The sequence below is a fragment of the Xylocopa sonorina genome, chromosome 7 (genome assembly GCF_050948175.1).
Source record: "Xylocopa sonorina isolate GNS202 chromosome 7, iyXylSono1_principal, whole genome shotgun sequence".
Taxonomy (NCBI): Eukaryota; Metazoa; Arthropoda; class Insecta; order Hymenoptera; family Apidae; genus Xylocopa; species Xylocopa sonorina.
Window position 1 is genome coordinate 4,043,421 of NC_135199.1, and position 26,144 is coordinate 4,069,564.

The 26,144-nt window shown below is 44.6% G+C and overlaps 2 protein-coding genes across 5 annotated transcripts in view; one reads left to right on the top strand and one right to left on the bottom strand.

Moving 5' to 3' along the window:
* Cwo (transcription factor cwo) overlaps positions 1-26,144 on the top strand; it is a 377,930-nt gene that overhangs the window by 258,741 nt on the left and 93,045 nt on the right. The window contains exon 1 of one of the 2 annotated variants that reach the window (XM_076898236.1): positions 14,613-14,621. The exons of the other annotated variant lie outside the window; for it this stretch is intronic. The gene's annotated coding sequence lies outside the window, so the exon portion shown is untranslated. Of the gene's footprint in view, positions 1-14,612; positions 14,622-26,144 lie in introns of those variants that run through there. 2 annotated transcript variants of the gene reach the window in all.
* Positions 1-26,144, bottom strand: part of Pde9 (phosphodiesterase 9) — a 128,432-nt gene that overhangs the window by 101,482 nt on the left and 806 nt on the right. The window contains exons 1-2 of one of the 3 annotated variants that reach the window (XM_076898213.1): positions 26,090-26,144; positions 25,514-25,615 (exon numbers count right to left, since the gene is read on the bottom strand). The gene's annotated coding sequence lies outside the window, so the exon portion shown is untranslated. Of the gene's footprint in view, positions 1-25,513; positions 25,698-26,089 lie in introns of those variants that run through there. The other 2 variants (XM_076898212.1, XM_076898211.1) reach the window with 2 other exon arrangements.

Here is a 26,144-nt window from a genome sequence, read left to right on the forward strand (position 1 = left end):
GGGCGTAATTAAATTTCGTGGCGTTTATCAATAAATTTACTGCGCTGTAACGGGACGGCAATATCGGATTGATGGACAATTAATTAAGCAAAATCTTACAAAAGAGAAAAAAACATATGCACACAGCAGAACCCCGGTTGTGGCAATGAAATTTTACTGCGGTGAACGCCCGCCACGCTGAGTCTCCTGTCTGACTCTTAAAGCCCCATCTACTGCCGCGCGTCATTTACCTATGTCTTCTACTGCACGTACGCGCGATCCGATCTAGTTATGCGAACTTTTTTTATCTATCAACGGATTCTATCTTTATATTTTACCTGTCAACTGGATAAAACCGTGCTACATTACTACGAGACGTAATCCGTTGATACGTATAACGGTCGGAAACAAAAACATGAATTACCATGACCTATCTACCGCTAAGCCATTGATGATATTCAAGAAAAACTTACCAAAGGAGGAAATCTCGTTCCCGCGAGTTCAAGAGGCTCTCGATGGTATTATACTCGCTCGCGGAACGTTCCTCGTGACTTCCCGCGTAAGAAACGATATTACGCGTACCAACAGCGCGTCGCGAACCTACGATGTAACGACGGAAAATTCCTTATCTCACGCTGAGCGGCGCGTTCCTTAAAAATCAAAGGCCGTCGGCGTCAGTCGGTTAGACGAACGTGGATAGTCGGGACGCCGATTTCCCCGGGACTCGACACTTTCGAAAGTCCCTCGGACTGTGTACTTTTGTTCGATGAACTGTTTTAGCTATTTGTGGCTAATTGCGTGTGATTAATCGCGATCCGCATTTTCGAGCGCACCGGCCGGTTTTACTCGCGACGAACACGGTATCTATTATCGTGCTCTACTCAACGGGGACTAATAATGTAAACGTGTTATTAATTTACTGAACGCGTGTATAATTCAGATAAATGTGGAACGAAATTCTGAATCTGGCTTCTACAAAACTTGATAGCTTCTACCCTGGTTGGAATTAATTTAAAGCACAGTTAATTTTGAAATTTAATATACTCGTCTCCGAGCAATTTTGCGCGCGTTATTTCCACGCGAATAGAGATATCGCAAAATTGTTGTTTCCAACTTTGGCTTCATTTCATTTCGCCGTTTCGTACCTTCTGTTTGATCGATAATTAATTAATCAGTAGTACATCGCCCCGATTGAATTCATAGCTGGCAAACTAATTGGAAATCCACACCCGTTTAGAACTGTTCTTGCGCAGTTTTCTACTAGCAAAAGGTAAGACGTCGAGACGTTGCCATGTTTCTCGATGATAAACGACCGGGATTACAAATTACCGCTGCAGTTCGAGAACTCCGATTTGGCCTTTGCTCTCTAAGCTGGATCGAACCTTAGCGCAAACAAAACGTTCCTCCAGCGATGCATGCGCGAGCACGTGTTACGTGCAAGCACGGGTTAATGGGAGCCTGGGAAGCGCATTTAATAGAACGTATAGCGCGCGTTTTGCATTTTCTTTTTCGCGTTTGATGCTGCGTTTAATCCAGAAATCGTCGTGGTTCCACAAAATGAATCGAAACGAAAGTATAACCGTTTGTCGAGCGTGAACGATCATTTAATATCGCGCGCATCATTAGGAATTTCGTGTCACGATTTAAATATTTATTAAGCTTGCCGTTGCTAAATCTCGCTTTGTCAATCGTTCGCGATAATCGCTTCTGTTCGAGCTTAGCAAGTGTCAACGCAATTGCAAAATAAAAGGTTTTCGTATCTTAAATAAATACGTAAACAGACAATTAGTTGCAGTGAACGATATAATACTGTGCAATTATTTCTTAAAGCTGGTTGCAAGTTTTAACTCAGTTGAAAATATTTCTGAGACAGTTGTATAAATATATATTACATAACAGTGACGTGCAAACATGCGAACGCATACATTCCTATCCAATCGATTTATACTTTGCATTAAATAATAAGATTAGAACGTCTAATATGATTACTTCGACAACGATTTTTATTTCATCTCAATCTTTTCGTTTGTCACGTACAACTCGCTCTGTAGGGTATATCTCTTAGTAACAGATTTATTTTCGTAATTAAGTAATATTATTTCCTGTAGTACATCGCGTCCTACGTAACAATAAAATATCGCTAGAAATAGTTGTTCCACGGAAAAGTATCGAAATGAGAGTGGCACGGAATTATTCACGTCGGCAAGTAATTACATCTGAGTAAACCATCAACCGTGGACCAAGAAAGAGGACGGTAACAGCGTCTCGTTAGCAGCAAGGGCGATACCAATAATTAAGTAGATATCCGAGTGAACTTCCACTCTCTGCGAAACGCCCTAACGGTCGTTCTAACTCCCTCGCGTAGAAACAGAAACTTCGTTTTAGCGGCAACGGCAATAATTTGATCTTGCTCCGTTTCTCGACGAACACTCGTTTCTACTTAGAGAATTACAGTTTCAATTCCTCGGTTAATAACGGACGCGAAATTTTCCCTCACTTCTCGAGATTGATCCACGGTCATTCACGGCTGATCAATGATAAGACACACACGGAGCGCGTTCGACTACATTTCATTCCCTATATGCATTAAATAAATTAACGATTCTTCGATGTTTCGCGACAGAATCGCATGAAACCCTAACGGCAGCTCATAAGATTTTATATTAAATCCTATCGCCTGATTAATCGACAAGTACCTTCTATCGCCACGATTCAGACGATTCGTTACGACACGTCATTTTGTCTACGATATTTTCAATATCGTCCTCGCAATAACGTTTCCAATTTCTGTATGCATAATACACCAGCAGTCGCCAACTATTATCATACCGTTCGATGGGGCGATTAACAGCGCCCGCGTGATGAAACGGGTACCGCTTATTCGGATTAACGCGTTATCGTTATGTAAAAGCGAAATAACGATCCATGGAGAGTACTAGATTTAAGGTTTGAAAGCAGCCCACACGCTCCATGGCGAACGCATGAAACAGTCCATTCGATTTACAACGCATCCGGGAATAATCTGCGGGAATATTGAAACTATAACAGCGCGTACGCGACATCCCCGTTAAATATGCAATACCTCGCGGCGCATAGAAAAACACTTGAGTTCGATTAAGCGAGTATTTAATTCGCGTAACAACCGAGGCTCTTCGAGCTTCGAGTACTCTTCCAAAGCAACAAAGTTACTTCCTATATCCCCGCTCTTAATTATTCTGCACAACTTGCAGCCTAACAAAGTTCTTGCTCGACGAACTCGACGAATTAAAACAGCTTCGGCTTGGCGAACTATTAAGAGAGAACGATCGAGAGGAAACGGTCGCGAGAACGAAAGTTAGTAAAAACTATCGAACGATCGAAGAAAATTCTAACGACAGCGGGGCAGTCTCTCCTTCTTGCGAGAGCATCGAGCTTGTAACGCCGCGTCGGGGAGAGTCGTAAAGGCAGCGGAAACTGAAAGAAACGAGAGGGAAGCCATCGAGAGAAATTTCAATTATCGTCCATTCGTTAAATAACGCCGCGCTTTTTCCGCCCGCGTACCTACCCTCCGTCTTGTAACCGTGGCCTCGAGTGAAAATATACAAAGAAGGAAAACCGACGAGCGCAAGACGCGATGCGTTTAATTTCCTGCGCCGCGGATCGAAGCTCGCCCGCGATTCAGGATCAGTTCAGCCTCGTCGACGCAACATTTACATCTTTCAACGAACGGTTGTTTCATTTCCCCCCGACGTAACGCTTCGAAGGCTCGTGGCAAAAATACGTCGTTTAAACGTCGACGTAAATACACCCTATTCAAGCACGAGGACCGCCAGACGGTAATATAAACCCCGTTTAATAGAACGAGGAACGTTGGACGTTTCAATGAGTCTGTCTCAACGAACGAAAAAGAAAAAAATGCGAAGAAAAGAAGAAGCTGCTCGGGTAGGAAAAGCGAGGGGGAAAGGCAGGCGTCTCCCGTTCGACGAACGTATCTTATCGCTCGCGAGAGGAAACAAATCGTAATTATCGTCTTTTCATTGAATACCCCTTGACTACTTTCCTTTATTCAACGGCGTATCAAGTATTAAAGAAAAAGAAGCGGACAGGAAGCTCGCTCGGGGATGGACGAGAGAGCGTGTTCAAGGGAATAGCGGCGTGAGATCGATAAAGACTGCACTGCTGACTGCGAAACGTGTCTCCTGACCTCGATCAATACCGCGGAGCGAGCGTAACGCGAATTTAAAAGCGTTTCCGCCGGATCGAGAAATCAAAGCGCGATCGCTTCGACGTCCAACAGCGCGTCGAACCGAACCGCTTCGGAAACCGTTCCTTCTACGTGCCGCGGTGGCGAAAATCGGGTACGTCGTCGCCCACGGAAATTGAAATATTTTCGACAGGAACCAGACAGACACTTTCGTCTCCTTCGATTCCGTATTACACCGTCGAGAAAAGTGTTTCACATCGAATGAATCGATGATTTCATAAAACGTTCAATTTCGATCTGGAATAACCTGGAAATAGTAATGCGGACGATTCGAAGTTGAAAATATTCAACGAAATATGCTATCTATCTTTCGACGAAGAAAATAAAAATTTCCTTCATCTGTGGTACCGTCATCTAGATTCAGCTTCAGTATTCAGAAAGCGTAATATATTTCAGACCGTGGCTACCTGCGTGCAGGCTTCCAATGTCCGATCGGATGGAAATCCCCGCGGCTTCGAACGGCAAACCCCTCGACGAACCAGACACTCCGATCGCGACTCCGACGAGAGGAGTAATCTCGCGCGAGGAAAGACAACGCGAAACCGCAATCGTTATCCGACATTATTCCTCCTGGCGGGCACCACCGCGTCAATGGTGTAATAGAACCTGTCTAGAAATGTCCAAACGCAATAATACGCCGGGAGCTATGCCGCGGCGTCGCTTATAAGCGACGTGCGTCAGAGAGTGCGTATAATTGGCAATGGAATATTATTATTGCGCGACGTGACACTAGGCTAACGACGAGAATCAGCCACGGGGAGAAAGAGACACCGAGAGGGAGGCAGAGAAGTTGCCGGGAATGGTTATCCGTAGGAAGGTGCGCTCGTCAAACGAGATTTGTGTCGCCGTGTGAAAAACTCATGAAATATCGTGCAAAACACGGTAATAATTTCTGACAGTGAAATTAGCGATACAATAACGAGGGAAAAAGTTGCGTGCTATGCGACGTGTGCAAGGTGTCTCGAAACGTAGATATTACGAGTGCTTTTAGAATGTATCATTAACGTGTGAGCATTTCTTGAATCGCGTCAAAACGGAGAACTTCGTTTCGGATAAAAGGTAAAATAATTGCTTTCCATGTAAATACGTATGTATATCTCTATGGAGGAAGACAGTATAAAGAAATGAAGAAAAGTTATTCGATAGATCTAATAAATTCGACGGTTGTCATCGCCAGTTTTAAATTTCATCGCTATGCTCGAGCGAAAAAGTCTTCCAATTTGAATTTCAATCGACTTGTCATTCCTCCAAGCTTCATCTTAGTTCGTAATTCCGCGCGTAATGATTGCTGGTAATTATGGAGTACAAATTCCGGGTAGTTTCTTCGATCTCCTGGTTCGTGCAGTATCATTGTAATAGATATATACGGATGTATATATACATATAGTGTCCCAGCCAGCTGTCAAAGTTCAGAGATCTGTCCGTTGACAATAACGCATTCTTCTACACACTTGTATGCGCAAAAGAAGCTATACAGGTGTGCCAAGAGTTTGTCGTCACATCCTGCCCGACTGTTGCATTTTTCATTTTGCAAACGCCGGCATATATTACTCGTAGCTGGTGTACATGTATGTGTGGGTAGATGAAGCGGTTTACGGTGCCGAATTCGAATGACGATAAAAATAAGATGCAGCGAAGTGCTGACATTTAAATTATCCATGTATTCGGGTCGCGATCGAAAAAACGAAGGCGTGAGTCTCCTGCCTCAATTAGAGTTCTTATCCTGACAAAAATTTACGCAAGTATCGTTATTCCCTCTTTTTTTATCTTATCGTTTCTCCTCCTTTCGCCTTTAAAAACAGCAAAATCGACGCATTTTACATCGTTGAACATACGTTCGAATAATATGAGAGAACGCAGCAAATAAAATGCGACTCCAGAGACGAAGTAATCGGATCGTAACGACAAAATCCACTAGCATTTCCTAACAGCTTCATCAAGGACGCAGAAAAGTCCCGCAGGGGTAGTAACGCTCCTGCGCCTCGCAATGGTGTGGCGCACCTGCAAGCTAAGGGTGCATCTCGTGCCACGATGATCAATAACTTGAACCACTGTCGCCATCGACCTGTCAGATCTTGAGTTAGTTTCTACCGTTGTCAACACGTATTCCAAAGGAACTATACGCTACTCGAATGCGATTTGCGGTTTAATTAGAACAACAATCACGAAATGAATGAAAATCACATTAAGTACCTTTGAAACTATAGAAAAGTAAGAAAATTATTTTTCGAAATCACTCCAAACTTTGAACTACTTTGTACCCAAAAGATTCGACCACCCCCTCCCCTATTCGGAAGCTAACAACATCTCGAAATGTTACAAACTTATCAACCCAATGGCCACGAATCGACTTGTACGCGCAATCATAAGACGTTTTTGAAGTCGCATCTACTTGTCGACGCTATTAATCACCTCGTTAAGACCGCAACATTGCGCCAACAGGAATTGACTCGGCACGAGCAGAGATGGACTCTGCACAAGGTACAGGACACGAAATAGCAGCCGACCACGGGAGGACCAGCTCATCCTCGTGTAGTATGTATCGAGTAGAAAACGAGTAACGCTACACTATCCGAACAACTAGAGCAAACGAGAACACGTCGCGATACGATCTCGCCTGGTCGTGGTTGACACTCGACTCGTCGGTCAATGTTCCGTGTACGTACACGTTCCTCTCGGAAAACAATTTCGTACAAGTGGAAGCGGCAGCACGCACGCACGAGCTACCCGTCCAGGTGGTACACCCTGTAAGTGTATCGCGAGTGGAGTCGCATCTGACCGAGGGGAGATTTTAACCAGACACGAGTGCTCTCAACTGTAATCGAACCTTCGACCGAGTGCCAAGTGGGTACAAGCTTTTTACGAGTAGACGCTCCAGTCGAACTTGCTTTTATCTCGTCGGTCTGTATTTCGTCTGCGATGTGACGAAATGCACAGTACTCTCCGAACTCTCTTCGAACCCGCGGCAAGCTCGTAATTCTGATAGCCTATTACGTCGCCGATCGTGACCGCTATCCTCGCCTCTTTCTTTTCGTGCAGGTAATTTTTGCAAATGAGAAGTCGAAGGGGCGGCGAAGAGGGAGGAGAAGGTAGGCGAAAGAAGAGAGAGGAAGAGAGAGGCAGAAGCCAGCATGTGACCACGATGCTCGTAAATTCCAGGGCCGCCAGCGATGGGCGCGTTTTTACAGGCACACCAGCGTCGGATAAACGTCGCTCCTAATGTGGGCCTAAACCGAATTATGCGAATTAGCGGCCGGTTGTGGACAGATAATGGCCCCCTCTCAGGAAGCGAACAACCCATTCCCTTCGCATCGCTTTGTCAGGGGAGATTAAACGTTATTAATGACCGCGGGACCTGGCTGCGCGTGCAACCACCGCTCCTCTCTGACCCTTTCCGAAATAACACCGTCGCGTAAAATTAATAGAATCGCGCGAAAAAATTAGGCACTTTCGGATAAGGAGCGGCAAATTTATGAGAAGCTTCGTTGCTATCTCAGACGTGGATAATGGATAGGACTAGGACTACGAACGAGACGCTTGGGTGCAGTTTCGTCGCCTTTTTAATTAAAGTTGCTCGGGTTCGATACGATTACGTAGCCGAAGGAAACCTCCGCAGAATTCTGAGAATACGAGAAGAGCTCGCTGGGCATACATAAGCCAGATAATAGAATGATGAAAATGAAGGATTAATGAGAAAGACGCGTGATCATTTTTAATGTAGAAAACGCTGCAAGTTTTTTCACCGCGTGCCTCTTTAATACCTTGCACGTACTCCACGCGGAGTGAAACTCGTAAGTATCTAATTAGCGAAACGGAAGCAACACGCTTTCACGTCAAAGTGGCATACATATTTATGCATTTACATAAAACTGTAAACGGTGCGAATAGGGGCCTGTTATCATTGGAAATCCTCCATACAAATTCGTCGAAACGAATTAACGCGGTATCACACTCTAAGCTCGTGTCGAACGTACGCCGCACGACCAGATGTCGTGCAAATTAAATCATGCCATTGCAAATTCATACGTAAACACGATACACGATAAACTGCAAATTATAATTGAAATCACTAATTACTTGTATTCGTGCGACAATAGCGCAACGACAATAGACGCGTGTATACGTCGATGAATAAAACGAGCGGTGAAATCGAGCAGTGAATCGAACGAATTCGACAATTTTTTTATAGAAATCTGCGGTAACGATTGCCTTGTACTGTGTGTACGTAATTGGATTCATCGTGTTACACGGTACGCAACGATTTTACCGGGAACATGCCTGCTCTCGATATACCTGGAACTCGGAACTGCTTCCCAGTTCCTGAGAGCAATTACTCCTCTACCATAATTACGCGACGTTTCACCGACGTTACAAGGTACTCCTACGTTACTAGATAAGGTCAGGACACGACAAACCTCTTCCTCCCCTGTCCGCGAACTCTTCCTGTTCTTCCTTTTGTAGCGTCCACGTCGTCTTGTACCCCGGTTAAAAGCGAAATTAGCAGGCAATAAATAACGAACCTGTTACACGGATAATAATTTAACGCTGATTTAATTAGTCAGTCTACCGCTGAATTTGTCCATTATCCACCTCCAGACGATGCAACGGGTTTCCAGTTCAACCCTTCGCGCGCTGCGCTTCTTCGTAACGTTATTTCACTTGTAAACGCGAGCTACCCACTATTTTCAATCGTGCGTCTAACGTTATACAAATATTAAAACGCGAACGAATGTTCTGACAAAGCATACGTTCGTCGAGTCCGGAGAACAAAAATATTTTCGTGCCATTGCTTTCGTTATTCATACCCGTGTATAATATCGAGCACATGTACGAGCTCGTAGCGCGTATCGGATGATTGTTCACGGACCCGTATATGGATTCGCAATGCTCAAAGCGTAAAAGCAACGAGTAGAATCGAAATCGTGTTCTCTGCGATTAATTCCACCTGCGACGCTTTATCGTTGTTGCTTGCACCGATATGTCTTTAGGAAACGCTTCTCGTTTAATCGAAGAGGAAAACCGCTTGAACAGCATTTCGTTTCGGTTCTGTTTCTTTTAACCGTGTACCTCTTGATGGTATTACGTGGCACCAACGCAGGCTAAAATTTTCGCAGAAAGAGAGGAAACTACAAGTTATTATATGTGATTACCATCAATTTTATAAATACTTAGTTATACAATTTTCCAAATGTTTCCGCGTGGAAATAGTGTGTTTAAAAATATCATTGTATCCCCCAAGGACCGCTGTCCGCAGCCACTCGAAATAAACCGTATTATATTTAAGATACCCCCATGGAAACAAGAATATGATCCGCGTTCTTAACGATTCGACGACGACGAATTTGTAAATCGACCACGTAAGCTGATGGCCAGGTATAGCCCAAAATTCACAATTTATTCAACGTCAGATGTCCCGAAAGCAGGCGCATGCACGGGGCAAAGGAGCGCTGCCAAAGCCGTGTTTGGTCGTAACCAGGGACAAGCAATCTTGGCGTGTTCTACAAACGTCCGGTCAACCTGCGACCCGAGAGTTTGCCCGCGATGCGATCATACAGTTACCACGAACTGACGTAAACACTTTACACACGCAGCCTGGCTCCTCCGTGCGTCACTCCACAATATCCTCTCGAGAGTATGATCACGGTCGCATTAAATTCTCTCTGAAACGATGTGGCGACAATATCCTAGATTTGGCCTGTTATTAAGGAATATTGGATCAGCTGTGACCAGATGCTCCACCTTCGACGTCATACTTGCGAGCCGCTCGAAAGCAGGTGCGCACCCTGGGCTTTCTGGTATTTGTTTGGTATCGAGAAGCTTTGCAGTAATTTATATAATGTGCAATACTTTTAGAACTGTTCCATGCTCGATACGTCACGAACGTGTACTTTAAATCGAAAAATGTCAAAAGGAAGATGCACACGCACTACGAGCAGAAGATTAGAAACGGGGAATGTATGTGTATATGATTCTTTATTGGATAGAACACGAAAAATGTTAAGGAAAGTGGTCGTTTAGAATTCAGTTAGCTTAATTTTAGCCATTTATTAGACGCTGCCGTAGAATAGAGACATTAGATGTTAATCGGTGCGCAGAGGTGTAATTAAAATCTCGTTAGGCTAATTACTGATAAGATATTTATAAAGTGAACTACGTAAATAAAGGAACGACAGGAAGGACGTGAAGATTCCAAGTACTTAACTGGAAAGAAAATTATCCAAGAAAGAGTTCGAGGAAAACTGTATCTTTACTGTTAATCCAACATAAACGCTTAAGAGATCTAGTAAATAGGATTGGCGATGCTTTGAACGAAAGCTAGCGCGTATTTGAGAGAAGCGTTTTAAAGGTACGATGAGGATCCGAAGAAAGGAACCTACCGGTGGAAGAATAAAAAGCAAGGAAAAAAGAAAAGAGAAGAAGAAGAAGAAGAAGACGACGACGAGACGACGTCGAAGAAGAAGCAGAAGGAGAAGAAGAAGAAGAAGAAGAAGAAGAAGAAGACGAAGAAGAAAGAGAACAAGTGGTCGTGGGGAAGGACGAAGAGAAGGACACGGCGGAGGAGGTCGACGCGTGATGCTGGATGAGGACGAGGGCCGATTGGAATGTAAGAATGTATCCGACGCACCTGCTTGCGGGTTCAGCTCTCAAACTTAGACGAGCTGGACCGTGCACGTGAAGAATCTTCCGTTGGCGTGTGGATGACGCTTACATGCTCGTGGTCCCGGCGAAAGGCGACCCAGACCGGGGTGAGAAGGAATGAGAGGGCGCGAGGCGAAAGCAGAGACGGAAGATCGAATGCAAGGGCCGTGCAGCGAGGCGAGATGGGTCTAACAATAAGAAAAAAGGAGGCGAGCGGCGAAAGAGGAGCCGAGAGGCGTGAAGAGGTGCAAAAGGTGGATGAAGAAGGGCAGCGGGAGGTCTCGAAATTACTGGATGCATCGCTTTGCCGTAGCCATCCAGTGACTATGCCGATCAGGCCGAGCACGTGTACGCAGATCGCGCGCGCGAGAGAAAGGGGCGTTTTATCTGGCTGAAAGTGAGGCTTATTGACCTACCGCCAACCTCCAGCCGCATCGACGTGTGCTACGGCCTTAAAGGCGCGCTCTCGACCTCCTCCAGGCCCGTCCATCTTACGAAAAGATCGATCTTCGTTACGAAAGACACCAAAAACCAGAAACGACAATCATTTCTTATTTATACTAGTTTTGAAAGATCTTACTTCTTTCACTTTCGAAAGTAATTGAAAAGTATTCAACGCGAAACGTTTCGATCACGGGTAACTAATGCGATTACAATTTTATGATAACCACTATCGATGACGAAAATTTTCTTTGCTTGCCGATAACCTATATCGATTGTAAACAACTTTTTTTTTGCTACCGATAAGCAATACCGATGACGAGCAAACAGTTGATTACGTAGAACTATCGTCAATCGATCGGTAGTTCAATGTTTTTTAATCGATGTTTACACTTATAATATGATATTAAAAGGAAAATTCTTTCGTATTCAAGTTGCAACAGTCGTAATCTCGCTCTGAAAGGAACGAAAACTATTCGACAGGGGTGGAGGGTGGAATCTAGCGTAAACATTGTTCGTCGACGCGACGCGTTATTCGTATCGACGGGTTACTCGATGGACCGGATACGGAAGAATCCTGTGGAAACTTTTACGGACTTGCAGACTTTTACAGGGTTTCTCGACTTCAACGGTGGAAGCCATTCGAGGAGAAAAATTCACTATTCGCTTAACCGTCGGGGGATGGTAATTATGTACTTTATAAGATCAGCCTACGAAGAGCAATTTTTCAAATGAATCTTTTGTTAAAACTTACTTATAACGGTGCACAAAGCCGAAGTAATTTCTTTTCTTCGAATGAATAACGCTTGATTAAATTTTGTTTCTTTCGAATAAAAAGATCTCGATTATAGAAGCGAAATCTTATTTCAGTAAAAAGTATCCAAGCCGGCTTTATATCGTCCTTAATTTAATTTTATATATCTGGTTTTCCCGGTCGTAAAAACACATTTTTTAATGGCACAAACCGGGTAAAATAAAATCCTCTCCTTAGAATATTATTTAAAAAACCCAACACGATTACTATCTCAAGGATAACCTAACTTGCCTTCGTACTTTACCGCATTTGTATAAAACCACCGTGATTTATACCATTTTAAGCTGTTTTACAATAGCATCTTAAACGTTACTCCGTTCTGTATTTCGTTCGAATACAAATATAATCCGGTGGTTATAATTTTTCCTCAAGCAAAACCGCACGCTGAAAATAATGCCGCCTAATGTTAAATAATTTTTATCGTCGAAGAGTAAATAAAAGTTTGGGTAAGTATTTTAAAATTCATGGAACTGAATATTTTTGAATACGCAACATCGCCAAGAATGTCAAGATTATTTAAATTTACATCTCTTTAAAAACTCTTGCGTTACTAAACTTAAGTGCACAGTCTGTACACAGTATCGCCGTGACTTATCAAAGCACAAAGTCACGTATCCACTGTTGGCTGCAATTTTCAATTAACGCGCGAGTCCTTTCTTCGATCTCAATTGGACAGGATCGATAATATTGTCGATATTGACAGATGACGATATTATTAATCGCGTGCCGAGCTCCACTAGGTGTGCATCCTCTCAAATGCAAATGATGCTTCAACCATGCAGGACAGATCAAGAAATCGATCTCGACCAGCGTGCCGCACCGAGTGCAGTTACTACATTGCAATGTTACGGTCAATTATCGACAGTGCTCGCACAAAGAACAGCTGACTGGTTGTGTCTTTAATAATCGCGGCATCGCAGCGCGTAGGTCAAGCGCGTACTCAGCATAATGGCCAAAGATTAATTAATCGCCGCGTTCGTACCGGGTCCTCGATTTTTTTTGTCGAGCAACTCTTTAGAGCTTCTAATCTCCTATCTGTGCAAAATCATAGATTTATCGTCGCGAAAATACAAAGGTGAACGTTTGGATCTCGCTGAGCGCGTTTTCGTCGCTCCACGTCGAAGTCGTGGCGAAACGAAACTTCATTTTCAGTTAAAAAGGACGCGAAGATAAATTTGATAGAATCGCGATCGCCACTGCAGGTGGCGAAGAAAAATTCAGCGGAAAAACGACGCGATGTGGCAACGTAATGTCGACATCTGACGAGAGATCGTTCATATTCAGCTGGTATCGTTTGTCCTACTATATAGACGTATGCAAGGAACACACATACCACATATGATGCAACAACACTTTATCTTGTGGTAAACCGGGTTTTGACTTTCGAACCGATACACTATCGCACGGCAGAGCGGCGTGCACTCGGTCGCGCGGTCGTTTTTTGATGAATCTCAATTGAACCGAGGGAAACATACTTTCCCGGTTTCATTGAAAACCGGATCGACTTAACAGTACAGGATCTCGTTGAAAAATAACTCTTTTATAATTTCTCGTAAACCACATAAAGAATGTCGCGTACGAAAGGGAGGAAATGTAACGCGAGTGTGCACGGGGCAACGTAGAGTCGTTGAATAAACATGACTTCCATAAACATGATCGGAGGAACATTTAGTTAGTAAATTTCAAGCAGATTTAATGGGAGAAATTGATCTGGAATGTGTCGAGATAATATCGATCCGTTACACCTTTGCACGCATTAAACAAATTAAAATTGGCTACAAATCATACTCCATTAAATGGAATTTCTTAAGTACGTCGATTAAGAGCGCGTACTTCAACTGAATAATTTTCTATTCGCGCACTCACCGACAACTCGGTACAAATATTGAGCTCATTTGTACAGCCTGCCTTATTATATACAACAAAATAACAAGAACATCCACTAGACCTCGGAAGACAATTTAATTACGTCACTGAAGGATGCTCGCGTTTACTTTCCATCGTGTTTATTTAATTTCTCTACCGTTTCGTTCCATTCAAGTTATTCGAGAACCATTACTCGAGAACGAAAGCTGATGTTTAATTCAGGCATTAAATAAAACATGGTGAACATAAAGAGGTAATAACATCGTCAGTAAACATTAATGCATCAACCCCTAAGCGATTGCCGTGAACTTTAGTACAACTTTATAGACCAACCGAATCTTCCGACGCAAACAGAGTTAGTTCCCTCGCCGATTAGCAATTGGAAAAAGTCTACGACTTTTGTGTCGCCGCTAATTACCGGTTAATTCGCATAGTAATGCGCGGAGTCGTATATTACATTGAACGTTCTGTCACGTTAATACTGCAGCTCGATGATTATTGCAATAAAAAGAGAAGAGCGGCCTTGCCCGGAGCGATACGAATTTTTCCGCGATGGTGCATCGTTTAACAGTTATTTAACCGGTCAGCGCGGCGTGACCAATAAAAATGTGTTATAAATGCGTCCTCGAAGAGGCACACGTGCCCCGTGTATTTCGCGTAGGCGTGGATGTCCATTTAATGTACAAGACTCGACGTTACGAGCTGTCGTTCACTAAGATCATGCCCCACGGCACTCTTTCCGCCTTCATCTCCTGTAGCTGCTCGCATCCTTTGCTCCGGACGAACCCCGGGGAATAATATCGTTCGAAATGGCAACCGAAGCCACGTTCATCGGTATTACGTGGTTTTATTTTGCACACCGAATAATTTAGGAGGCGAATCATCTCGAAATGCAATTTCATCCCGGAAACTTTTCGAGCTTTCAAAGGGCGGCGATGTTCTCTTCTCCGACGCTCCGAGAGCGAACACTCTACGAAGAGATACGATTTAATTTGACTTCTAATTAACGTGTAGACGCACGTATAGTATTTGTCTTATTCGTATTAGCGCTACGAGTAATTTAGAAAATTTATAGAGCCAGTGGGGCTGATTTTATGGGACTAATTTTCTTATTGGTTAAGGACCAATAAACGTTTCTCCGTGAGCCGTTTCCATGCCTTAAGAGCGCAAAAAACGTTGCAAATGAGACTGAAATGCGTCCATATATCCGTCCTATAAAAATCATTCTTTATGCGAACGTTAAATTCCCCGTACACTTACGTGCATAATCTGGCTCGACGGCACACACGATAATAGCGCTACGCAAGAGGTGCGTTTGTATTAGGCTTTAAACGTCGTAATTTCGTGCTCGTACCTGAGGTTTATAACGGTCGTGAGTATTCCCCGGCGCTCTTCCGTTGTCGATCCGTACGAAAGATATCTAGACTTCCGTAATAGTTTACACGCGTATATAATTTGTAATCGGATCGAGCTCGCGGGTACAAATTATCGATGTTTCACAGATACATATCTAATGCCTTGTTTCATTATACATGTCCGGGGTGGTTCGAGGCAGTTCGAGGCAACACCATTTGGAAGATGCTTTAACGCTTTTAGATGGCTAGATAGCTCTCGGCTTCTCCGATTATGTACCGGTTCGAATTAAACAAACGTGACGCGACAATGATTTGTGGAATCGGCGACAAGAAAAAGTAAGTAGAATTTTTTGGGTAGTCAACGAAAAATTGAGATACTGAGATTCAGCAACGAAGTTTATACGACGTTATTTTGCACAGAGATAGCCTCGTACGCGTTGAAATCGATAAAACGAATACGTTTGGTAACACACACGAGAAGGGAGGAAAACGTTCTGTCCACTGGTGACTGCAAATGTCGGACAAAGGACCGTAGGGGACGATTTCGGTTCTGCGAGAGGTCGCAATCGAGACACGATCGAGGATCGGGGATCGGCACACGGCTCGTAAAACGGCTCGTTGCAGAGTCTGAACGCGGACAGCGCGTGTCTGGCGAAGGCATTAGCCTGAGGCACGTCGATTAAGCGCCGCGGATCGCGTGGGCAAAGCCATCGGCAGACAATAAAACCGGCGCCTCCATCGGACGCTCCCGGAATCCGGACAGATCTCGGCGCGCAATCGAACCTGCGCGTAACGGTTGCCGGCGCCGATTATCGCCAACTGCCTCCTTTTATTTAACCCTTTTTCTTCCCTCGAACGCAACGAGGAAACAACGAACAGCGCTGGTTCTAGCGAACGGAACGGTGCATTCTAAGATGCTTTAATCGATTCCATCGAAACGATTTGTACGTATAAGGTGGATAAACGTTCAGTTGCCTCGTATACTTTCGCGTAACGCGGAGGAACGCTTCGGATTCGTTTATGTCGTCTGAACATCGATAATCTCTACAGACACGCGTCACTATCGCTCGTGGTTAGCGTAACTTTGTCGTAACAAAATACTCTCTCTGCTAAGATGACAGAGAAGAAGGTAGATTGTTTCAGTCGAGTCTCTTGCATCTTGAATGCAATTTCCCTCTTTTTACGTCGCGAGCAATTACGCAGCCTATCCGTTATAAGAAAACCTTTTCCCGTAGGAATACCGTCCGATCTCTCCCCTTCAGCCTGGCTCTTCAGAGGCTTCCGTTAACGAACGTAGACAGCCTTAACGCCCTTCATTTATTCTTCAACTGATTGGATCTCGTAACCTGATTACTTGCAACACGAGTAACGAACACCCTGGATATTAACGATATTCATAGCCTCCTACGAATAAGAACATACCCGTGTTAAACGACCTTTCACCCCCTATAATAGCGTGAAATTTTCTACGTTTAACCCTCTACACTCTTCTACTGGAGTCAGCGGGTATTTCAATGGTATTCTTCCGGCAGATCGCAAGTCGTGACTCAAAGGAAGAGTCTATCAGGGATAAAGCGTCGGGGCTGGTTCAAAGATCGTCACGCGACATGCGCTCTGCGAATCCTAAATGCAACGTCGAATGCTCATTATCGGTCGCGCGCGGCTGCTATTCAGGACGATTAGCATTTTCATGTAGCTACCTACCCGAGCGACGAGAAAACGCGGCAGTGATTCATCGAACGAGTTCTGCGAGCAGCAGGCAAGCGCCAGGAGGTTTTAATGCTTGCCTCGATCGAAAGCATCCGAGTAATGTTACCCTGCATCGGGTGGCTCCTTTTCACCCTTTCCGTTTTCCATTTTCTTTCACCACCGATAAATCCGCGAATCTACAAGCATCTATAAATCCAGGCACGTGCTAATATTTCTACCGTTCGACATTATTAAGGGAAACGCGTCCGTTGTTCGTGCGACGCTGGCCGAGCCGCGTTTCATCCGATCGGTAAGATCCATTAAAATGTATACGCATCTCGCGAGCCGCTTATAGCTGCACCCCGTTTTCTTGTTCCCCTTCGATCGCGTCCAGTTCTTCCATGGCGCGCCGTGAGGAACATAAATCGAGAAAAGAATTATCGAGGGGGATTTACAGTTCTGTTCGTCGTCGCGACCGTACGAACTGCGAGTTAATTTAATATTGATGATGTTCATCGTGTCGGTATACATTATTGATATACTTATGGTAATGATGCTTGATACCGGTGGTACCCGATTAATCGTCCCTGTTACATTTTTCTCCGCTTAATCGCAGGATCATTAACAACCGTACGAATGATGTACGTCGTTTGTCTGTGATCGTGCTTTCAGAGAAACGGATTTACTTCGACCGAGTTCCCGCGTTACTTTCAAACGCACAATGTCACGTACAATCCGTGCTTTCTCGATCGATAATTAATGCATTGATACGTCCGATTGCAACGATTTTTCTAATGTTTACGTGGCGTTCGCGTGATGCACTGAAACTCGTTTTAACGACGGAATCGAAATTTAAACGCGGATACCGTTCGTGCGAGAAAGAAAAAATCGTCCGAACGATCAGTTCATTAAGATCTAATCCGTAATAGCGAAAGGGTCGTAGATGACAAATGATACGTCGGTATAGAACGACAACCCTGTCTCGGTTTGCACTATGTATATCAGTCTGTTTAACCACCAACGGCAATTACGTATCCAACGTTATTATTACCGAAGCCCACCTGCACGAACGAGGTTAACGACACTCATTGACGTTGCGTCTATGCTGTTTGCACAGCTCCATTTTTATTCCAGAGCTAGAAAAATACAGGTTATGTGATTACGTTACGCGAAATGAAAGAGATCGAACGGACGTTAATGACGTTAATTGCGATCGAATACGCTGATATCGCTGTTATTAGCCAGTGGGGATTCCTATTCACTTGATAGAATAATAATTGATGTGTTTGTTCGAATTTTAGGTGATGATTATAGGTCTGTGTACAAATGGATATTGGTTACATAAATATTGATTAAAGTTAGATAAATACAGGCTGCGCCAATTACAGTTGCACCCATCATCATACTCCAAGACCAGTTGAATTTCCATTTTTGATCTTGATATTATAAATAACGATGCAGAGAGGAAGAGAATATGCATAATATCATGTATTCGTTATTTTCGCGTATCGTTATTTAATTATTAAAAACAAACGTTTACGTCGAGAGAGATTTCATTTTAATTAAAACGCATTATTCTTACCGCTAACATAGATGATGAGGGGAAAATTACGAATCTTCTTCCTTCACTGCATTATAATACCAACGACATTAAATGCTGCAAAATGAAACGAAACTCGCGTATACACACGCCTGTAGCCGATGGCTAACCTTTTATCGTAGGAATTTCGCTTGGCTCCGTATCGATCCAGGAGAGTAAATCCCGCGAGATTTAAGCTCCTGGCCGAAATGGGAAAGTCGAACTAATCCGGAATGCAAAATGTCTATAATAGAAACCAGCGGAGGCAAATGACGAAATATAAAACTCTGGAAACCCACTATTTTTCCACCCACGTATTTTCGCGCGCACTTACATATAAATAATATGAAACGCGCGTAAAGGAAAATTGCGCGCGAGAATATTCCCGAGGAAAATGTTTGTTTCTGTGTGATGAAAATTCCGAGCAACCAAAGACCGGCTATAACTATGATGGTAAAAAAAAGGAAAAAAGAAAAAATAGACTGGCCTTGAAAACAGTTGGGAATTGCGAGGAGCCTCAAAATATTTGCACACGGAGATTGCAAGTTATTTATTTATCGTTCTAATGCTCTGAGGATATTTCAAATTTTACTCGATGGAACGTAGCCGAACGCAGCTGTTGAATCGCTCGTTTGAAGGAGAACGTTCGGAAACAGGGTATCCATCAAAGAGCATATCCCTTGTGTCACTCCGTTTTTGGTAATTACGAGACGAGAAACGACCCATAAACCCCTGTCCGCGTGTGAATTATTTGCCAATAAATTTCCGGAATCGTAAACGAGAAACGGGGAAACACTTCGAGCTGTACAGCTGGAAACGATATTGTTTTCCGCTCCACTTTCGTAGGCTTGTCTACTACGTTCCGAACTGGAAACTTGTGCAAAATCGTAGGAAGGACGAAGCTTTGATCAGAAATAAGAACGTTGTTTTCGAAGGGTGATCAATCGAAAGATCAAAGAAACAAAAGTGAGATAAACAGGAATTAAAGCGTCCTTTCTACGTCGTCCATTTATCTCTTTCAACGGTAATCACTTATCGTGCACGCAAGGCGATCGATGCGTAAATGTGTTATCGATAGATACTAAAACGCGGCTTATTCGTCTTCGTCTTTGAAATTCCTACGATACCTTCTCTTTTCCTCCTTAATTTATCTTACTCTGTTTCATTTTCCCCGGAACGATCGAAGGTTCGTCGAAAGCAATCAACCGAGGGGAAAAGCAAAAACGTTTCCCTCGAAATCGTCGGCTTTACGACGAAAATCCCTGTCCCGCCATATACGCGTGGACGTTCGTCGAACAATCAACGTTCCAGCGCATCGATAGAAAAACAGATACCCCATCGAGCGAGAACAAGCAGCAGCAACAGCAGCAGTAGCTCCGAGTTACGTAAGGTCCCCGATGGAAGGTTGAAAAACGCCTCGAAGCCTTGCTTCCCTCGATTCTGGCTGGCGAGGATGCATAATAACGAATAGAGTCAGGGCAGCGTCGGCCTCTTCCGAGTGATCTCATTCCGGCGAGAAACACCTCGGACGGACGCGTGTAGCCGGTCGTTTTCGTTTTATTGAATTCGCGTCTTATCTCCCGGGTCCCGGAAAACGGGGAAAAACACGATTACCACCGCTGCAGCAGGTCGGCATCTCTTCTTCCCTCGATCTCCGTCGACTCACCGCGGCGCGATCTCTCGATTTCCAAGCCTGTTTTCCTCGCGCTGCTCGGCTCGTTCAGGTTCGCGTATCGCGCGCGAACGTCCCGCAGACGAGCGCGTGCCATCGATAACAGCCCGTCGACGCGTTGCACTTTCCATAATTCAACGTTCGTATGAATGACACGCAGACGAATAGAGCTGCGGCACTGCACGGAGGAACGATTTCCTCGAAATTCTCGATCGACTGATAATTTCGAGGTCGTGCGCGAAATAGACGTCACGAAGATCTTCTACAAGCGACCACGGGCAAATAAGATCTCCGACGTCCCTCCTCGCGACGATCCTCCTGTTCCTTTCTCTTTCTTGTTCATCTGCACTTTTCTCCTTTCATCGTCGCCTCTTCGTTCCTTCGCCGCCTCTCTCACTCTCTCTCTCTCTCTCTTTCTCCCTCGCACGATCTCTCTTAATCGTTCCCTCTCCGTCAACCTTCTGGCCAACGTACTATCTACGGGTCGTTGATATCGCCTCGCCTCGTGTTTTCTCGGATAAACGTGCACGATCCCCGTCTGCTGCGATCGCGACGGCTACGTGCCCGACGATAATAATTATTGACAGATGCGACTGACTAATACGGCCGCCGCTTCAGCCACGACGTTTGTCTAGCGTGAGCAAGCTGATCCACTCACTCTCATTTGACCGCGACCAACAGCGAGACCGTGCTCCGCAGAGGGAACCAACGCTGACATGTATCACTGATAAATTTCAATCCCGATTTCGGGACTCGTCCGGTGACCCCGTGATAGTGACCATTCGCGAGTTAGGAGAGGCGCCGCGTACGATTCGAACTTTGTTCAGACGGATTCGACGATGTTATCGCGGAATATTTCGCGTGTCGAGATCGGTGGAACGCGCACGAATAGACAAACCGATCGTTCCGTGTGATTACCTTGTGTTCCCGACCGGAAGAAAACGATGTGCCGCTTAATCAAATGAATTTGTAAGAACCAGTGATCGAATGGAAAAAGCTAAACGAGGAGTGTCGGTTTTCAAGTGTACGCCAATTAGATACGTTGTACATCAAAATAGGGGAGAACACTGAATAATAACGAGTATCCTTAACGTCCGCGTCCACTTAATTTCTTTTTACGACTCGAAATGACCAGATCTCGGCACATCCATTCGCGCTAATTAGACGCTTCATCTTAACTCCGTCACGCAGTGTACACCAGCGAACCGTTTAACCGTACACGTGAATCATCCTGTACATCGACGACCAGCTCTCGGAAACGACAGTTTGTTTTTGTCGGGGAGGTGTGTAACATGTTTCCTTAAAAAAAAAAGAAAAAGAAGAACTTGGAGAATATCGAAGTCAAATAAACCGTGCACGCGGTTTTCGACAAGACAGAGACGGTTTCGCGCGTGCACGCGCAACCGGTGTCCCCGGTTCCAATTTTTTGTTCGTTCCGATCGCGTTTCTCGGTGTGAGAGTGCGTGCGTCGCGCGGCATATATCGCGAGCGATTAAGTACACCCGGCTAATTGCATAATTTCCTGTAAGGGGCTTTTTTTCCAGCATCGCCGCGGTTCTGGACCACGGTGTCCGCCGTCGCGACACACTCGCCTTCTCTCCGAGGTAAATAAAAGATTTACCGGGTGAGGACTTCAACACCTTCCTCGCATCAGCGCCAGATATGATGCAATCCGCGGCACAGCGAGCGTTCTCCAACCGTTCTCCAGACACGGATCGAATTCCTGCGTGTGTCACGCGCACCGCGACAAATCGCCGCCGAGCCGCGATGAATTTTACCAAACTGATTAGACCGATAGACTAAAAACGATTGTTTCTGCCAACCGAAAGCATTCCGCTTTAAACGATATTATGTCATAAAAACAAGGTCCGTTAAACCTATACTTTCCATGGACGTTTGTGCAGTCACTGTTAGTAATGCTATTCAGATAAGATAAATGTTGTTTCACTGAATTCGTTATGTCATTTCAAGCAAACTAGTCGAGCAGTTTTAACTAGAAACTAGTGGTCAATGACTTTTGCGGACGACAGATTAAAAATTGAAATGTCTTGCCTTAATTGTCTTGTCCATTTTAACCTCAACCTTCTGACAACCGATATAAGAACGCGCACGCGAACCAATCGGTTCCGCGGTACGTCCGATTGGATCGCATCGATCGACAGACTTCCGATTAATGCGAAAGTGAAATGCGAAGCATAAATTGTACCGACAAATTTGATTCAAGGTACGTAAGTTACAAATTGCTTATTTAAAATTCAATTACGCATCGTCCCTCGCATCGTGCGACGGTACGCGTTAATTATCGATGACGGTCGTCGGAACGCGAGCCTCGGGCCTTGCCGCGTTCGGTTCCCGCGAGAACCGACGGGCAAAGCTGCGTGAGATAAACGCGCCTCCGTCAGTTTGTTTTTCCAGCAACGATAAAAAGCTCCGTGCCGGCGAATCCGCGATTCACGGAAACGCGAACCGTCTACCGATCCGGCGAATCTCGTCGCGCGAACCGCTGCGAATTTCGCCGCTCCGTGAACTGCGTACGTATCGGCTTGGCGAACATCCATAATTTCTTACTCAGCCAAACGAATAATGCGTCGTCCGACATCAACGAGACACTTGTTGCGACCCCTGATCGTGGATGTCGCAGCGGAGTTACGATTTGCGATTCGTCACCTCGTTCTCTTTTAGATCGTGCAATTTATTAGATATATCTTTCGTCGAGCGAACACGAAGATTGTTCGTTACGTTCTTGAGACTTTTTGATTAAATTCCTGATCCGTAACTTTTTCATTTCGATTTACGATATCGTCGATACGCTACCTTTCTCGTGACACGAAACGCGCGATACTTCTTCGAGTGCAAATATGTACCTACTATTGCTTCGATAAGCGGTTGAATGGAAACGTAGCCTGTTGTGTCACTAAAGAAATTATTATTATTATCGGATACTAGTCGAGAATTATAATAATTGAAGTACAGTTAGAAACGGAGAATATTATAGTATTTATAATAGAATAAATGATTATCGCGATGAAACGACATTCTTCACTCCTTCATATTATGGACCAAAGGTAGATAATTTTATTTCGCGAACATAATATTCTGATAAATATGCTCTGATATTTTTTCAGCGAATACCAAGATTGTTATTATCCGGTTAAACGAGATTAAACGCGCGTAGCATTTTTAATCGGATAATAGACAAAATGAAGATGAATATAGCAACCTTAGGTACGTTGATCCTTTTCATTCTCATTATCGAAGAACAGCAATTTAAATTTTCCACATGGCCACCTCGCTCATCAGATTTAACGCCATTCGATTTTTCTATTTCAAGAAACGTTGAAAGATGTTTACCGTGGAGTATTAACTTTCGTTGCTTTTAAGCCCCCATCGAGAGGCGATAATATTTAAGACGAGATTAATGTTACGAGTAAAATAAGAAACGACGAATCATTATTCAAAATTACGAAGGACGATACGGTGAGAGATACGGAACGAAGCAACGAAGATGATACGAGAGAGGAATGCAGCTAAGAACGTAAAAAGAGGACAACAAGATTAATAATTTTAACAAGAATATCCGAGAAAATCTCTACGGGGCAGGACAAGGGTGACCTGTTTCTCGGAAAGTCGACGTTTCGCATTTTTTAACGAACGTAACGCAGACATAACTCAAAAGGCGCTCTTCATTTGAATAAGTATATAGAGACTTGCTTAAAAAAATCGACGAAATTCATTTGTAATGGTACACATTCCATTAATAGAACGGTCACAATCAAGCCCCGTAGCAAACAGCTTTGATTTAAGAGAAGAAAATTCCGTATTCATCCCGCGAGCAGATTTATTGGAATATTACCAAGCACATAAATTTTAAATAAGAAAAACAAATCCGAGATGATTCTTCCTTCCTCTTGTATGCTAATTCCTACTAATAACTCTCGTCTCCGTATCAATGCCGCACGAATCGAACGTTCCCGATCGTTTACATCTTCAATTAACGATACATTCATTTTTCACCATTCGTCGACCGTCAAATAACTAGGTTAACTTTACATATGCAACTGCGTTCTGAAGCGCGATAACGGTTATCGCTCGAAGCAAATTATCTAGAAAATCAGTTGAAATTGCAACGATAAACAACGGCGGCGAGTGGAACGTCACAGGTTCGACGCGATACCAGCTCGTAATTATGTATATATACCGTAGTGGATCCACCCAGACAAAAATTACGTCAGAGCAACGACGCTTACTCAATATTAAACGCGTGTCCGGCTTGTCTTCGCGAGGGAGCTTCTCACTGGACGATACTTGGAAATAACGAGACCGGATCGATAACTGTCTTCGATCATCCGATTACGCGTGTAAAGAAAATAGAGGACTCCCGCCCAGTTCCCAGTGTCCGTCCAATAAGGAAACCCGACGTAACGATCGTCGTCGAAAAATTTTTCCTGCCCCGCGCGCTTCGTAACCGCGAGCCGTGTCCCGCCGCTTTGAGAAACGAGCGACATATTCCGCCGACTATTTATTAGCGACCGCGCCGATACTACTTAAGCGCGCGTCGCGCGACTTCCATTCAGTAGAGGCGCGCGTGAATGTCTGCGCTATACGGGCAGAACTACTTACGCGAGCGTAATGGCGCGCTACACAATGACGCTACAATAATTCCATGGCCCGGGCGTATTTGCGTGCACAAACGTGCACGGCGATGCTCCGTTTCGGAGCGAACGACAAAGAATACGCGTGCTGGCTGTAATAATAACAGCAGCGATTCTAGCTCGCGTGATAAAAGGACGTACGCTCCGCGGGACATATTCAAATTCGCCGCCATTCAGCTAGAAAAACCTGATTTCCCCGCGACTTCCCATTCAGCCCGGCGTGACCTACGTATTTACGCGCGTATCGATGCATCGTAAACTCGACGACGCTCGGACGGCGAAACGTAAGCGGAAGAATGCTGTTTCGGCCATTAAAATTCATACTTTCTATCGGGCGGCAATGACGCGCGGATAAGTCGCTCCGATCGCAATCGGAGGACGAAAATATGTGATATTATCGCTGAAAAATTCCGCTGGCAACAACAACACGAGGCATATCTCAAAGTTGGACAGGTTCGCGACGCGTTATTTTCTTCCCGGGTAACACGCAGTTCGCCGCGTCACGAGACAGAGAGACGCAGCATCGAACGACGTGTTCGCGGAATGCCGTGTCAATAGAAGAATGAATTGGGAAAAGCACTCACCTTTCGCAGGGAGACGTCGACAGCCGACTCGTACTTCTGCACGGGACGCCTTTTCACCTTCTAGTAGACGTTTTCGGAGTCGCGTGTACGGCCAGTCCGCTTCTAAGTAAACAAAAACACAGACTTCAAATCGTCGATTCCCTTCCACCGAGTGTTTTTCATTTTCTTCCCGTTTCGCTTTTCCCCGTAATCACTGGCGTGGTCCTTTCACGTTCGATCGCTAATGAAATAGTCGTCGAGAAGATGCGGCAAATAGCAAACGCGACAAGAGAGGTGGCAGGGTCGAGACGAAGACGTAACGCGAGCGTCGGTGGATGAAAGAGAGAGAGAGAGAGAAAGATAGCTCGAAAGAACGAGGAGAAAAAGAGAGAGAGAGAGAGAGAGAGGCAGAGAGGGAGATAGAAATATAAAGATGAGACAGAAGGAAAGTAGCTATAGATAACGAGCACGAGTTTCCTGCACTTGAAAGAGTATCTAGAAGTGATAACGAGTGTCCCGCACGTCGATCACCACACACGAGTATTACTTTCGACCGAACGAAAGAGAGTAACTGTCGGTTTGCCGACGATTCCGTACCATTGACCGTCGATGTCACGTCGTCAGCGAATCCACACGTTGCCCCGCGGCTTTT